Below are 18,210 nucleotides of genomic sequence, written 5' to 3'. Positions count from 1 at the left end.
GCAATGTTACATAGATGGAAAAAAGCTGTCCTTGAAACAGTCTTGATATTTTTGTCAAAAGAAAGATCAGGGTCCAGAGTAACGCCGAGGTCCTTCACAGTTTTATTTGAGACGACTGTACAACCATCAAGATTAATTATCAGATTCAACAGAAGATATCTTTGTTTCTTGGGACCTAGAACAAGCATCTCTGTTTTGTCCGAATTTAAAAGTAGAACGTTTTCAGCCATCCACTTCCTTATGTCTGAAACACAGGCTTCTAGCGAGGGCAATTTTGGGGCTTCACCATGTTTCATTGAAATGCACAGCTGTGTGTCATCCGCATAGCAGTGAAAGTTAACATTATGTTTTCGAATGACATCCCCAAGAGGTAAAATATATAGTGAAAACAATAGTGGTCCTAAAACGGAACCTTGAGGAACACCAACATTTACAGTTGATTTGTCAGAGGACAAACCATTCACAGAGACAAACTGATATCTTTCCGACAGATAAGATCTAAACCAGGCCAGAACTTGTCCGTGTAGACCAATTTGGGTTTCCAATCTCTCCAAAAGAATGTGGTGATCGATGGTATCAAAAGCAGCACTAAGGTCTAGGAGCACGAGGACAGATGCAGAGCTTCGGTCTGACGCCATTAAAAGGTAATTTACCACCTTCACAAGTGCAGTCTCAGTGCTATGATGGGGTCTAAAACCAAAACCAGATTGAAGCATTTCGTATACATTGTTTGTCTTCAGGAAGGCAGTGAGTTGCTGCGCAACAGCTTTTGAATTTTTTTTTGAGAGGAATGGTAGAATATGTTCCTATGGGCTTATTTTGGACCTAAGCTTGTCGCCTGTCTTTCTGCCATTAGGGCAGAGACATGAGCATCTTTTTTTTTTTTTTTTTTTTTTTTTTTGGGGGGGGGGGGGTGGATCAGCTTAATAGTGCGGAAAGAATGTTGCTTCCAATGTAATTGTCTGCATCATTTCCAATCCCCCATATTTTTTTGGGTAAATATATATATCCATTCACGTATGCATACATATACACATATATACATACACATACCTACATAGACATACATACTTTTTTAAAGAGTATACCTTTATTATTATTCCCTGCAAACCCTACCACCGATCCCCCAATTGGAGTAAACTGATAAACATTTCTGTTTTTACCTTCAATTTATACATCTTATACACATTTTACAGACACAGTCTACTTTATAATAGTTCTCTCTTGTTTGTTCTTAGTCCTTCCTCTATTTCTGTTGTCCATCCAGTTTGATTCCCACTTGTAACTGTGCTATTTCACAATAGCTCCGCACCTATACCCATTTCACAGATCCCGTATGCTCTACATTGTTTATCTTGTTATTAGTCCCACCCTTCAGCTCCACTCAACCTTTCCCATCTATCTTCCAACATCATCCATTTCGGATTTTTATTTGCCATATATTTTTCAACTGTGCTGTGATGCTTCACAAAAGATTTGAATCTTCCTATTCTCATAGCTTCCACGGATTGTAAATTAAAAATAAACATTTTTGCTAAAATAATTATTATATTATTGATTGATTGACTATGGCTTTTCAAATCCCCCAGTATTGCTATCTGTAGCGTTAGTTCTACGCAAATGTTGCAATTCTTCAACCATTCCTGGACCTGTGACCAAAAACGAGCTACATGCGGACAATACCAAAATAAATGGTATAATGACTCTGCCTCCTCACAGCAGAATCTACAGAGCTGGGAAGATTGTATCCCCCATATATATAACATTCTATTAGTTGCAAGAATTTTGTACAATAATTTAAATTGAAAAATTCGAAGTTTTGAATCCGGCGTTGTTTTGCGTATCAATTCATAAACCATGTGCCATGGAATGGGTACATCGAAAATCTCTTCCCAACTATTTTGCAATTTATATGGCACAGCTGTAAGTTTTTTGGTCCTTAAATGAAATTGGTATATGTTTTTATTTATCACACTTTTCTTTAACCATTTATGTTCTTTAATATAAGGCCGACATACAAGTTCCTTACTTTTATCCCCTTCCACCTGCCTCTTCCATTTTTGTGGTAATGCCGCAATTAATTGGTTGTAATTTTGGGTAGAGCAGACATTTCCATATGTCTGTGTTAGCTGCATGTGTGACATTACTCCACCAGTCCTATTTATGATATCATTCACAAAAATTATACCTTTTTTAAACATTTCTTCGATAAATACAGTTTTTTTATCAATTACTATATTTGAATTTAACCACAAGATTTGTTGTACTATTTGTTCCGTCCTTTCAGGTGGATTAAACTGAAATTGCAACCAACTTTCTAAGGCTTGTTTAAAAAATAAAGATATTTTGGAAATTATTTCCTTTTCAAGCAACCGAAAGTGAGCAGGTGTAATCTGAATAAAGGGAAAAAGGCCCTTCTTGAACATAGGATGAGACATTCGTACCAATCTACTAGAGAACCAGTTTGGATTTAAGTATAACTTTTGTATGACTGATGCCTTTAGTGAGAGGTCTAATGCTTTAATATTTAATAATTTCTGCCCTCCGAATTCATATTCGTAATATAAATAGGCCCTTTTAATTTTATCTGGCTTGCCGTTCCAAATAAAATTGAATATTTTTTGTTCATATAATTTAAAAAGCAGGTCACTAGGTGTAGGCAAAACCATAAGCAAATAGGTAAACTGTGATATGATTAAAGAGTTAATCAGGGTGATTTTCCCACAAATAGACAGGTATTTTCCTTTCCATGGTAGCAAGATCTTATCTATTTTTGCTAACTTTCTATAAAAATTTATTGGAGTGAGATCATTTCTTTCTTTTGGGATTTGTATACCGAGTATGTCCACATCACCGTCAGACCATTTAATTGGTAAACTACATGGCAATGTAAAATGTGTATTTTTTAGTGATCCAATACGTAATATGGTACATTTATCATAATTTGGTTTTAATCCAGAGAGGATAGCAAATGTATCTAGATCCTCTAAGAGGCCGTGGAGAGTTTCTAGTTGTGGTTTTAAAAGAAAACATGAATCATCAGCGTACAATGACACCTTAGTTTTTAGGCCCTGGATTTCTAATCCCTTAATATTAATGTTTGATCTAATTTTAACAGCTAACATTTCGATGGCAATAATAAATAGATATGCCGATAGTGGACAACCTTGTTTTACTCCTCTAGATAGTTTAAAACTTTCTGAGATGTAGCCATTATTTACTATTTTACACCTAGGGTTACTATACATAATTTTTACCCATTTTATAAGAGATTCCACAAAATTGAAATATTCTAGGCATTTATATATAAACTCCAGTCGTACTTTATCAAAAGCCTTTTCAAAATCAGCTATGAAAACCAGGCCTGGTGTCCCCGATATTTCATAGTGTTCCATTGTTTCCAGTACTTGCCTTATATTATCTCCAATGTATCGTCCATGTAAAAAACCTGTCTGATTAGGATGAATAATATCTGACAAAACTTTTTTTATTCTATGCGCCAAGCATTTTGCTAGGATTTTTGCATCACAACACTGAAGTGTAAGAGGTCTCCAATTTTTTAAATGGACTGGATCTTTATATATACCACTTGGGTCCTGTTTCAGTAATAATGATATCACACCTTCTTGTTGCGTGTCTGATAATCTATCATTTATATAGGAGTGGTTAAAACAAGCTAATAATGGTCCTTTGAGTATATCAAAAAAATGTTTGTATACTTCCACTGGTATGCCATCCAGTCCTGGAGTTTTCCCATCCTTAAAGGCCCCAATTGCATCAAGTAGTTCCTCCTCTGTAATTAGGCCTTCACATGAGTCTTTCTGTACAGATGATAATTTTACATTATTATTAGGGAAAAAATCCATACAATTAGTTTCAGTTAGTGGAGATGGAGGAGCCTGAAACGAAAATATATTCTTAAAGTACTTTACTTCCTCTTTCAAAATATCATTTGGTGAATCATGCGTGACTCCATCATTTGTAACAAGTTTTAATACGTTTTTTTTGGTAGCATTTCTATATTGACGATTGAAAAATAATTTGGTGCATTTTTCCCCATGAGCATCTTTTAATTATACAGATCTGTGACTACTGCTTCCAACAAAGACTTTTGTTTGTTCACTCTCTGATCACGTAAAAATAAAAATCTGTTAGATGCCTTAATACAAAAGTTTCTTAAAGTATATTGAACCAATATAAACGCAACATGTAAGATATTTTTTGAGGGAGTGTGCAATTGGCATGCTGACTGCAGTAATGTGAACCAGAGCTGTTGCCAGAGAATTGAATGTTAATTTCTCTACCATAAGCCACTTCCAATGCCATTTTATAGAATTAGGCAGTACGTCCAACCGGCCTCACAACCGCAGATCACGTGTAACCACGCCAACCTAGGACTTCCACATCCGGTTTCTTCACCTGCTGGATTGTCTGAGACCAGCCACCTGGACAGCTGATAAAACTGGGTTTGCAAAACTGAATAATTTCTGCACTGTCAGAAACTGTCTCAGAGAAGCTCATCTGCATGCTCGTCCTGCTGTTCAGCGTCATAACTGACTTCAGTGGGCAAATGCTCACCGATGACCACTGGAGAAGTGTGCTCTTCATGGATGAAGCCAGCGTGTATGGCATCATGTGGGTGAGCGGTTTGCTGATGTCAACGTTGTGAACAGAGTGCCCCATGGTGGGGTTATGGTATGAGCAGGCATAAGCTACAGACAATGAACACAATTGCATTTTATTGATGGTAATTTGAATGCACAGAGATACTGTGACGAGATCCTGAGGCCTATTGTTGCACCATTCATCCGCCGCCATCAACTCATGTCTTAGCATGATAATGCATGACCCTATGCTACGAGGATCTGTACACAATTCCTGGAAGTTGAAAATGTCACAGTTCTTCCATGGCCTGCATACTCACCAGACAGGTCACCCATTGAGCTTGTTTGTGATGCTTTGGATCAAAGTGTAGGACAGCGTGTTCCTGTTCACGCCAATATCCAGCAACTTTGCACAGCCATTATTGAAGAGGAGTGGGACAACATTCCACATTCCACAATCAACAGACTGATCAACCCACATGCGAAGGAGATGCATAAGGCAAACGGTGGTCACACCAGATACTGGCTGGTTTTCTGATCCACGCCACTACCTTTTTTCTATGGTATATGTGACCAACAGATGCTTTCGTATTTCCAGTTATGTGAAATCCATAGGTTAGGGCATAATGAATTTATTTCAATTGACTGATATCCTTATATGAACTGTAACTCAGTAAAATCTTGGAAATTGTGGCATATTGCGTTTATATTTTTCTTAAGTGTAGATTTTTTTTGTGTATTTACTGTTACTACAACAAAGAAATACTTAACCTAATGCCTTATGATGAGACTACTGCTGTTGTACCTCAGACATCCACCAGAGAGCGACACAGTACAGGGAATGTTTTCACCTATTGGGTTGCCATCCAAAGAGATGACTAGTCTTTATGGTCTCTCATGCTAGAGGTGGAACAAGACATTATTTATTTTTATTTATTTAACTTTTATTTAACTAGGCAAGTCAGTTAAGAACAAATTCTTATTTACAATGACGGCCTACCCCGGCCAAACCCGGACGATGCTGGGCCAATTGTGCGCCACCCTATGACACTCCCAATCACAGCCGGATGTCATAAGGTGAATGCACCAATTTGTAAGTCGCTCTGGATAAGAGCGTCTGCTAAATGACTTAAATGTAAATGTAATGGATGTGATGCAGCCTGGATGCACTGAGACCAATGGTTTTCAGCGCATTTTCACAGTCATGTAACTAGGAACTTTAGTTTTTGGACATTTATGAGACTATAATCTCTGACGCAATTACGCCAAATTTTAGTGCTGGGTTTTCCAGATTAGTGAGAAAGGGGCCAGATTCAATCAGATGGCGATGCACGTTTTAAAGGCAACGTTCCCACGTTCGCGCAGAACACATTAATGGTAAATGTTGAATATGTCGGCGCAATCTTTTAAATGTCAATCGTGCTATAACGCGGATCTTCCGTGGTCCAGATTGAATCTAGGTTCAGAGTTTTGTGGCGTGGCAATGCTTGTTTTCAATATCAATCAAGTTCAATCAAGTTTATTTTATATAGCCCTTCGTACATCAGCTAATATCTCGAAGTGCTGGTCAGAATCCCAGCCTAAAACCCCAAACAGCAAGCAATGCAGGTGTAGAAGCACGGTGGCTAGGAAAAACTCCCTAGAAAGGCCAAAACCTAGGAAGAAACCTAGAGAGGAACCAGGCTATGAGGGGTGGCCAGTCCTCTTCTGGTTGTGCCGGGTGGAGATTATAACAGAACATGGCCAAGATGTTCAAAATGTTCATAAATGACAAGCATGGTCAAATAATAATCAGGAATAAATGTCAGTTGGCTTTTCATAGCCGATCATTAAGAGTTGAAAACAGCAGGTCTGGGACAGGTAGGGGTTCCATAACTGCAGGCAGAACAGTTGAAACTGGACAGCAGCAAGGCCAGGTGGACTGGGGACAGCAAGGAGTCATCATGCCCAGTAGTCCTGACGTATGGTCCTAGGGCTCAGGTGCTCCGAGAGAGAGAAAGAAAGAGAGAAGGAGAGAATTAGAGAGAGCATACTTAAATTCACACAGGACACTGGATAAGACAGGAGAAGTACTCCAGATATAACCAACTGGCCCTAGCCCCCCGACACAAACTACTGCAGCATAAATACTGGAGGCTGAGACAGGAGGGGTCAGGAGACACTGTGGCCCCATCCGATGATACTCCCGGACAGGGCCAAACAGGAAGGATATAACCCTAGCCACTTTGCCAAAGCACAGCCCCGCACCAATACAAACGGTCAGTGGTGAGTTCAAATGATTAGGCTACCACCATGATGTAAAAGTTAAAACAGCCATATGATCATTTTATTCTGTTTAATGAATTCCCTTTTTAGGATTTAGAGATGTGTCATAGGCCTACTCCAGAGGAGGCTGGTGAGGGGAGGAAGGCTCATAATAATGAATGGAGTGAATGTAATGGTCTCAAACACATGGAAACCAAGTGTTTGATGTGTTTGATACCATTCCATTTATTCCATTTCAGCCATTACTATGAGCCCGTCCTCCCCATTAAAAGTGCCACCAGCCACCACTGGCCTACTCTAACCTTTCAGTTGTACTCATCTATTCCATGGCCACACACAGCAAAGCTGAAATGAAACAGATTGCCATATTTGCTCTGAGACTGTTACTAACAAGTGTGGCTGTTTGTACTGGCTTGTGTGTTTGTGTTTGGGTGTCAGATAGACAGTGTGTGTTTTTTCTGTGTTTGCGTGATACCATGTGTGTAGTGTTGATTTCTGAACACTAAGCCTGCTGTGTTTGCCAATCTCTCATCCACTGACTACTGGGGCTTTGTGTGTGTGTGTGTGTGTGTGTGTGTGTGTGTGTGTGTGTGTGTGTGTGTGTGTGTGTGTGTGTGTGTGTGTGTGTGTGTGTGTGTGTGTGTGTGTGTGTGTGTGTGTGTGTGTGTGTGTGTCAGTGGTGTAAAGTTCTTAAGTAAAAATACTTTAAAGTACTACTTAAGTAGTTTTTTGGGGTATCTGTACTTTACGTTACTATTTATTTTTCTGACAACATTTACTTCACTACATTCCTAAAGAAAATAATGTACTTTTTACTCCATACATTTTCCCTGACACCCAAAAGTACTTGTTACAATTTGAATGCTTAACAGAACAGGAAAATGGTCCAATTCACACACTTATCAAGAGAACATCCCTGGTCATCCCTACTGCCTCTGATCTGGCGGACTCAGTTAGTTTGTAAATTATGTCTGAGTTTTGGAGTGTGCCCCTGGCTGTCAAAAAATGAATCATATAATAATAATAATAATAATAAGGAAATCGTGCCATCTAGTTTGCTTAACCTAAGGATTTTGATGTATTGCATTTACTTTTACTCAAGTGTGACTACTGAATACTTTTTCCACCTCTGGTGTATGTGCATGCGTGCATCTGTGTAGGTACACTGGCCAGCTCGGTGCCGGTGTATTCCCTTGTCAAATGTATACAAGACTGTCTCATCTATTTTCCGTCAATTATCATAACGCCGCTCCATCAAGTTTTCCACCGTCTCTCAGGACATATTAATCAGTAGAATTTTTATACCTCTGTCTCATCCCCCTCTCTCTCTGTTTCTTTCTCTCCCTCCCTGTTTTTGAATAACAGCTGTTCTGGAACACCTGAACCCCTCCTCCTTCCCTCCCTTGGCTCCCTCTCTTTCTCTACTCTGTAATTTTGAGGAGATGGGGAAGGATAAACATGTCCTTGAGTGATAGGGAGAAATGTGTGGAATGCACCAGGGGAGATGAGTGTTGTTTGTTCACTTGCTACTGTTAGACAGAGGCTCTGTCTATCACCAAGCGGCTCTGCTAGGCTTTACTCCCAACTCCCATTGTTCTCAGTATAGAGGGAGAAAGAGCTTGCTTTTAATGTTAGCCTTTTATTCTGGCCTTTTATTTGTGTATATGTGTGTGTGAGGCGGTGGAGAGGGAGTGTGTGGGGGGGCAGAGAGATAATTACCGGTGTGGTCCCCAACAACAGCAATTACCACTGTGAAACAATTATCAAATAACTTAATGCACATCATAGTGTTTTAGCCATTCAGTACTGTAGATTGGAGGCAGCTGCACCTACTCTTAGCCTGACTAGAATACGCTGACAAAATGGATGTAGTCTAGGATCCTACATCCTCAGGCTGCTACCAGCTGATAACTGGAACATCTCTCTGCGGTACTACTCTCAAAAACAGTACAAATAGCACCACTATCATGAGGTTCTTCCAACTCCCAACCTGTCTCTCTCTCCCTCACACCCACCCCTGCCCCCCTCCTTATCCCCCCTGGTGTAACAGTATAACTTTAAACCGTCCCCTCGCCCCGACACGGGCGCGAACCAGGGACCCTCTGCACACATCAACAACAGTCACCCACGAAGCGTCGTTACCCATCGCTCCACAAAAGCCGCGGCCCTTGCAGAGCAAGGGGGAACCCTACTTCAGGTCTCAGAGCAAGTGACGTAACTGATTGAAACGCTACTAGCGCGTACCCGCTAACTAGCTAGCCATTTCACATCCGTTACACTCACCCTCCTTTCAACCTCCTCCTTTTCCGCAGCAACCAGTGATCCGGATCACGGCACCAATGTAACAGTATAACTTTAAACCGCCCCCTCGCCCCGACACCGGGGCGCGAACCAGGGACCCTCTGCACACATCAACAACAGTCACTCACGAAGCATCGTTACCCATCGCTCCACAAAAGCCACGGCCCTTGCAGAGCAAGGGGAAACACTACTAATAGCTTTCAGAGCAAGTGACGTAACTGATTGAAACGCTACTAGCGCGTACCCGCTAACTAGCTAGCCATTTCACATCTGTTACACTGGCAGTGCCTCCTTCAGAGGAAAGACGAAGACTACCCACAATTCATAATGTGGCCAGATCAAGGCTGAGACTTTCCTTCGAGTCCATCGCCACTGAGCAGCTTACTGTTTCTCCTGTTCCACATCCCAATGGGTTTTTAGAAACACTGTTGTGTTATGGTGGATGATATTATCTCCTCTTTCACCAGATGAATCCGCTGTGTTTCCTGTCCACACCAACATCCCAGGGACCCAACACAATGTCAGTCTAGTAAATGATCTAAATACTGGCGGTCTACTCAATTCCCAACAACACATTGTTATCGTGTGAGTTGATGCCATGAGAGGAGTGAAGTCAACGTACAGAGGGAAACCAGTGGAGGCTGGTGAGGGGAGGACGGCTCATAATAATGGCTGGAATGGAGTAAATGGAATGGTATAAAAACATGGTTTTCATGTGTTTGATACCATTCCATTCACTCCATTCTACTCCATTCCAGTCATTATTATGAGCCGTCCTCCCCTCAGCAGACCTCACTGAGGGAAACCCATAGTAAAGCTCATTAGCTAAACGAACAGAGAGAGCTGAAGGGCTGGTAGAAGGGTTGGGCTCTGGGCTTGCTGCATGTGTGTGTTTATAGTTTTAGTCCTAGGGAAAAGGGCTGAGGTTAAACTCTTCTATGAGCTGGAGTAAGTCTCTAAACAGCTTGGGTAGCAACCCCCCAGTCCCAACCACCCAATTCTCAGTGCCTTCATTGTAGTATGTATACTGTAAGTACTTAGAGTTAATCCACAGGAGTGCCTTCAGTTGTAGTTGGTCCCTTGTGTGCCTCAGTAGGTCTGTAGTAGTTGAATGACAAATTGGTGTGTGTGTGGCACAAGTTTGAGGTTAGCCCCTTGTCTGTCTGTAGACTTTGGTGAGCGGCACAAAACTGGGTCTGGGTGCGTGTGTGTGTGTGTGTGTGTGTGTGTGTGTGTGTGTGTGTGTGTGTGTGTGTGTGTGTGTGTGTGTGTGTGTGTGTGTGTGTGTGTGTGTGTGTGTGTGTGTGTGTGTCTTTCTACTTGGTTTCTGTATGCAGGCACAACTGATCTGTCATCTTGTGTTTGTGTTTGGGGCAGGTGGTGTTAACTGGCAGTGTACCGCCCAGCCAGCCCGGCACCGTGTGTGTTTGTGGTACTGCTCCCAGCCGGTGTGTGTGTGTCTTTCCTTTGCTCGATTGGTAGATTGCTGCCCCAACCCTCCCCACCTGTCACAGAGGGTGGGGTTGGTGGGGTTGGGGTTGGCTGAGAGGGAAGGCACAGAGCAGATGCTTTTTACACAGACAAACACAGGCGATGACTTGGCACTGGGACAATGAGTCTCTCTCTCTCTTTCTCAAAGAATATATGGGGAGAGAGAGAGGGTCCCTGGAGAGAGAGAGGGACCCTGGAGAGAGAGCGGGGACCCTGGAGAGAGAGCGGGACCCTGGAGAGACGGGACCCTGGAGAGAGAGAGGGGACCCTGGAGAGAGAGAGGGGACCATGGAGAGAGGGACCCTGGAGAGAGAGAGGGGACCCTGGAGAGAGAGAGGGACCCTGGAGAGAGGGGACCCTGGAGAGAGAGAGGGGACCCTGGAGAGAGAGAGGGGACCCTGGAGAGAGAGAGGGACCCTGGAGAGAGAGAGGGGACCCTGGAGAGAGAGAGGGGACCCTGGAGAGAGAGAGGGGACCCTGGAGAGAGAGAGGGACCCTGGAGAGAGAGAGGGGACCCTGGAGAGAGAGAGAGGGGACCCTGGAGAGAGAGAGGGGGCCCTGGAGAGAGAGGGGGGACCCTGGAGAGAGAGAGGGGACCCTGGAGAGAGAGAGGGGACCCTGGAGAGAGAGAGGGGACCCTGGAGAGAGAGAGGGGACCCTGGAGAGAGAGAGGGGCCCTGGAGAGAGAGAGGGGACCCTGGAGAGAGAGAGGGGACCCTGGAGAGAGAGAGGGGGCCCTGGAGAGAGAGGGGGGACCCTGGAGAGAGAGAGGGGACCATGGAGAGAGAGAGGGGACCCTGGATAGAGAGAGGGGACCCTGGAGAGAGAGAGGGTGGTAGTAGAATAAGAGTGGGGGTAAAACAACAAACTTGTCAAAGGTGATTAAGCTCTGTGCCTGTTTGCTGACAGAAAACACTTCCCTACCTATCTAGAAATCTAAATACTGGCTACTGGGCTATTCTAACCCCCTACCTTCCTTCCCACCTTTAGCTTGTCTTCAAATGTGTTGCTGCCTTGCTATGTTGTTGTCTTAGGTCTCTCTTTATGCAGTGTTGTGTTGTCTCTCTTGTCGTGATGTGTGTTTTTTCCTATATTTATATTGTATTTATTTATTTTCATCCCAGGCCCCCGTACCTGCAGGAGGCCTTTTGCCTTTTGGTAGGCCGTCATTGTAAATAAGAATTTGTTCTTAACTGACTTGCCTAGGTAAATAAAATAAATAAATAAAAATATCCTCATCCCTCCACCCCTCCTCTCTCACTCTGTCCTTCCTCTAACATAAACACCCCCTCCTCTCTCACTCTGTCCTTCCTCTAACATAAACACCCCCTCCTCTCTCACTCTGTCCTTCCTCCAACATAAACACCCCCTCCTCTCTCACTCTGTGTTTCCTCTAACATAAACACCCCCTCCTCTCTCACTCTGTCCTTCCTCTAACATAAACACCCCCTCCTCTCTCACTCTGTCCTTCCTCTAACATAAACACCCCCTCCTCTCTCACTCTGTCCTTCCTCTAACATAAACACCCCCATCTCTCACTCTGTCCTTCCTCTAACATAAACACCCCCTCCTCTCTCACTCTGTCCTTCCTCTAACATAAACATCCCCTCCTCTCTCACTCTGTCCTTCCTCTAACATAAACACCCCCTCCTCTCTCACTCTGTCCTTCCTCTAACATAAACACCCCCTCCTCTCTCACTCTGTTCTTCCTCTAACATAAACACCCCCTCCTCTCTCACTCTGTTCTTCCTCTAACATAAACACCCACTCCTATCTCACTCTGTCCTTCCTCTAACATAAACACCCCCTCCTCTCTCACTCTGTTCTTCCTCTAACATAAACACCCCCTCCTCTCTCACTCTGTCCTTCCTCTAACATAAACACCCCCTCCTTTCTCACTCTGTCCTTCCTCTAACATAAACACCCCCTCCTCTCTCACTCTGTCCTTCCTCTAACATAAACACCCCCTCCTCTCTCACTCTGTCCTTCCTCTAACATAAACACCCCCTCCTCTCTCACTCTGTCCTTCCTCTAACATAAACACCCCCCCCTTTTTCTCCTCAGGTCTCTCATTTCAATTAAATTCAAGGGCTTTATTGGCATGGGAAACATATGTTAACATTGCTAAAGCATGTGAAGTAGATAATAAACAAATGTGAAATAAACAACACAAATTAACAGTAAACATTACACTCACAGAAGTTCCAAAAGAATAGGGACATTTCAAATGTCACATTATGTATATATATACACTGCTCAAAAAAATAAAGGGAACACTTAAACAACACAATGTAACTCCAAGTCAATCACACTTCTGTGAAATCAAACTGTCCACTTAGGAAGCAACACTGATTGACAATACATTTCACATGCTGTTGTGCAAATGGAATAGACAAAAGGTGGAAATTATAGGCAATTAGCAAGACACCCCCCAAAACAGGAGTGATTCTGCAGGTGGTGACCACAGACCACTTCTCAGTTCCTATGCATCCTGGCTGATGTTTTGGTCACTTTTGAATGCTGGCAGTGCTTTCACTCTAGTGGTAGCATGAGACGGAGTCTACAACCCACACAAGTGGCTCAGGTAGTGCAGTTCATCCAGGATGGCACATCAATGCAAACTGTGGCAAAAAGGTTTGCTGTGTCTTTCAGCGTAGTGTCCAGAGCATGCAGGCGCTACCAGGAGACAGGCCAAGTACATCAGGAGACGTGGAGGAGGCCGTAGGAGGGCAACAACCCAGCAGCAGGACCGCTAACTCCGCCTTTGTGCAAGGAGGTGCACTGCCAGCGCCCTGCAAAATGACCTCCAGCAGGCCACAAATGTGCATGTGTCTGCTCAAACGGTCAGAAACAGACTCCATGAGGGTGGTATTAGGGCCCAACGTCCACAGGTGGGGGTTGTGCTTACAGCCCAACCCCGTGCAGGACGTTTGGCATTTGCCAGAGAACACCAAGATTGGCAAATTCGCCACTGGCGCCCTGTGCTCTTCACAGATGAAAGCAGGTTCACACTGAGCACATGAGCACGTGTGACAGACGTGACAGAGTCTGGAGACGCCGTGGAGAACGTTCTGCTGCCTGCAACATCCTCCAGCATGATCGGTTTGGCGTTGGGTCAGTCATGGTGTGGGGTGGCATTTCTTTGTGGGGCCGCACAGCCCTCCATGTGCTCGCCAGAGGTAGCCTGACTGCCATTAGGTACCGAGATGAGATCCTCAGACCCCTTGTGAGACCATTTGCTGACACATGCACATTTGTGGCCTGCTGGAGGTCATTTTGCAGGGCTCTGGCAGTGCACCTCCTTGCACTAAGGCGGAGGTACCGGTCCTGCTGCTGGGTTGTTGCCCTCCTACGGCCTCCTCCACGTCTCCTGATGTACTGGCCTGTCTCCTGGTAGCGCCTGCATGCTCTGGACACTACGCTGAAAGACACAGCAAACCTTTTTGCCACAGTTCGCATTGATGTGCCATCCTGGATGAACTGCACTACCTGAGCCACTTGTGTGGGTTGTAGACTTTGTCTCATGCTACCACTAGAGTGAGAGCACCGCCAGCATTCAAAAGTGACCAAAACATCAGCCAGGAAGCATAGGAACTGAGAAGTGGTCTGTGGTCACCACCTGCAGAATCACTCCTGTTTTGGGGGGTGTCTTGCTAATTGCCTATAATTTCCACCTTTTGTCTATTCCATTTGCACAACAGCATTTGAAATTTATTGTCAATCAGTGTTGCTTCCTAAGTGGACAGTTTGATTTCACAGAAGTGTGATTGACTTGGAGTTACATTGTGTTGTTTAAGTGTTCCCTTTATTTTTTTGAGCAGTGTATATATCTCTCTCTGTCGATCCTTCTTCCACTTCACTCTCTTGGCTACTTCCCCATTATCCCCTCTCCTATCTCTCCCATTATTACCCCCTTAACCCCTCCCCCCACCCACCCTCTCTCTGAACTGTCTGCCTTCTACCCTTGCCATTCCTCTCCTGTCCGGCCCTGTCTTCTGAAAATCCTTGCCACCATATTCCGTCTTGGCTTTCTGCTACTCTCCAAAGTTAATTCCCTTGATACATTCATTATCCATTATAGAAATCATTTTTAATCACATTTTTAGACATGCAGATTTATGTACATATTCAGGAGGTTGAGAAACACAATGGCCAAATGACTATAAAAGTCATTATGATTACAATGGCCTGAATTAATTAGTATAATCTCTGACAACTAGAAAATTAAAGATAAAGATGGCTTATCATAGAGAATTAGTATTTATGACCGAGAGGGTGTGGAACTTTGATAAGCCAATTGAATGGCCAGCCTTAGTGAGATGTCTTTGTGCTGAGTTCTGTGAGTGTCCCTTTGGGCTTAAACACACACTCTGCAGCCCCCCTTTTTAGATGACCCTTTGCTTTGATATGCTGTTTGCGTGTGTGTTTGCGCGCGCGTGTGTGTGTATGTGTGTGTGTGTGTGTGTGTGTGTGTGTGTGTGTGTGTGTGTGTGTGTGTGTGTGTGTGTGTGTGTGTGTGTGTGTGTGTGTGTGTGTGTGTGTGTGTGTGTGTGGTGGGGGTTTATAAGGTTAGAGAGCTCATTTAGGGTCCCTGTGAGGCGATTGTGTGTTTGTCCCCTGGTCCCTCACTTCTCTCTTCTACACAGTGGCCTCTGACCCCAGCCTCTCTCTCCTCTCCCCTCCCCCCAGGCAAATTCCAATGCTCCCTCTTTAGCCTAGATCCCTACTTGACCCACCCTGTTTTACTCCTCTCTCTCCCTCCATATATCTCCCTCTCTCCCTCCCTATACCTATAAAAAAATATATATATGTATCTGTCTCTCTTTCTCTCCTTTCCTCCGTCTGTCTTTCTACAGCCTCCCTTTCACTCTCTCGTTCCGCCTTACAGAAAGGGGTTCTGTCTTTGTCCTTGTAACCAGGAACCACTGTTAGTGTATCTTATCCCCTGAATGGCTAGATAAACATGTCTGTCCTTCAGAGTCATTGTCCCACTGTTCCTGTGTGTGTGTGTGTGTGTGTGTGTGTGTGTGTGTGTGTGTGTGTGTGTGTGTGTGTGTGTGTGTGTGTGTGTGTGTGTGTGTGTGTGTGTGTGTGTGTGTGTGTGTGTGTGTGTGTGTGTGTGTGTGTGTGTGTGTGTGTGTGTGCGAGCACGCTAGCACGCGCACCTGTCTGTCAGGTGAAGAAGGTCGAGGAAGAGCTTGAATTCAGTCCAAACTTCGTCTGCTTTCAAATCCTCTTTCCAATTTTTATATCTGCCTCTAATATACTAGAACTCACTAAGACCACCTTGTTAGTATTCTACTCTGCACAATCTCTGCAAATGGTAATGCAGCCATTCATTTCCTAAGCCATTCTAATGCATTTCCCATCATTCAAATCACTGTGTATGTACATAGCATCAGTAGAGGCCATAAACAGTGCATTCAGAAAGTATTCAGACCCCTTGACCTTTTCCACATTTTGTTACGTTACCGCATTATTCTAAAATGGATTAAATAAATGTTTTCCTTATCAATCTACACACAATACCCCATAATGACAATGCGAAAACATATATTTTTTTAAATGTTTGCAAATTTATTTAAAATAAGTATTCAGATCCTTTGCTATGAGACTCCAAATTAAGCTCTGGTGCATCCTGTTTCCATTGATCGTCCTTGAGATGTTTCTACAACTTGTTTGGAGTCCACCTGTGGTAAATTCTATTGATTGGACATGATTTGGAAAGGCACACACCTGTCTATATAAGGTCCCACAGTTAGCAGTGCATGTCAGAGCAAAAACCAAACCATGAGGCCGAAGGAATTGTCCATAGAGCTCCAACACAAGAACACAGTGGCCTCCATCATTCTTAAATGGAGAAGTTTGAAACCACCAAGACTCTTCCTAGAACTGGCCGCCCAGCCAAACTGAGTAATCGGGGGAGAAGGGCTTTGGTCAGGGAGGTGACCAAGAACCCGATGGTCACTCTGACAGAGCTCCAGAGTTCCTCTGTGGAGATGGGAGAACCTTCCAGAAGAACAACCATCTCTGCAGCACTCCACCAATCAGGCCTTTATGGTAGAGTGGCCAGACAGAAACCAATCCTCAGTAAAATGCACATGACAGCACGCTTTGACTTTGTCAAAAGGTACCTAAAGGACTCAGATCATGAGAAACAAGATTCTCTGGTCTGGTGAAACCAAGATTGAACACTTTGGCCTGAATGCCAAGTGTCATGTCTGGAGGAAACCTGGCACCATCCCTACAGTGAAGCATGGTGGTGACATCATCATGCTGTGGGGATGTTTTTCAGTGGCAGGGACTGTGAGACTAGTCAGGATCGAGAGAAAGATGAACGGAGCAAAGTACAGAGAGATCCTTGATGAAAACCTGCTCCAGAGCGCTCAGGACCTCAGACTAGGGCAAAGGTACACCTACAAACAGGACAACGAGCCTAAGCACACAGCCAAGACAACGTAGGAGTGGCTTCGGGACAAGTCTCTAAATGTCCTTGAGTGGCCCAGCCAGAGCTTGGAGATCAAACATCTCTGGAGAGACTTGAAAATAGCTGTGCAGCAACACTCCCCATCCAACCTAACAGAGCGTGAGAGGATCTGCAGAGAAGAATGGGAGAAACTCTCCAAATACATGTGTGCCAAGCTTGTAGCGTCATACCCAAGAAGACTCAAGGCTGTAATCGCTGACAAAGGTGCTTTAACAGGGTCTGAATACTTATGTAAATGTAATATTTCCATCTTTAAATTTTTATAATTTGCAAACATTTCTAAAAAACATTTTTTTGCTTTGTCATTATGGGGTATTGTGTGTAGATTGATGAGGGGGGGGGGGGGGACGACGATTTAATCAATTTTAGAATAAGGCTGTAACGTAACAAAATGTGGAAAAAGTCAAGGGGTCTGAATACTTTCCGAATGTACTGTATATAGATAGGCCTTACCCATGGGGCAAAAGCAGAGCAGGAGTGTGAATATTTATTTATTTCATTTATATTTATGTTGTGATATTGTAAAGCGCACACACACACACACACACACACACACACACACACACACACACACACACACACACACACACACACACACACACACACACACACACACACACACACACACACACACACACACACACACACACACACACACACACACACACACACACTCCCTGCAACACACACAGGCGGACAATGACACATTGACACAGTGTGCTCCTAATTGCCCTTACACGTTTCACCTGATTAAACCCCAGCCGTTGGCCTTGAACCACAGAGAGCGACAGGACTGGAGGCAGACATTGACTGACACATAGATAGAGAAGTGACTGACACTCACAGGGCCAGAAAGGATGCTGACACAAAACAATGTAGAGAAATGGAATCACAAGGATAAGCAGATATTTCTGCATCTAGTCCTGCATGTCTGTCCAAACTATTGTGAAATTATACATGATTATTATATTATGCACTTTGGCAATGTGTTTCTTTCTATTGTTAGAATGAAAAGAGAAGTGTCTGCTTGCAGTGGTGAGGGAGTACACACACGCACACACG

Source organism: Salvelinus fontinalis, chromosome 6 (genome assembly GCF_029448725.1).
Source record: "Salvelinus fontinalis isolate EN_2023a chromosome 6, ASM2944872v1, whole genome shotgun sequence".
NCBI classification, from domain to species: domain Eukaryota; kingdom Metazoa; phylum Chordata; class Actinopteri; order Salmoniformes; family Salmonidae; genus Salvelinus; species Salvelinus fontinalis.
Note: the sequence above shows the minus strand (reverse complement) of the source record.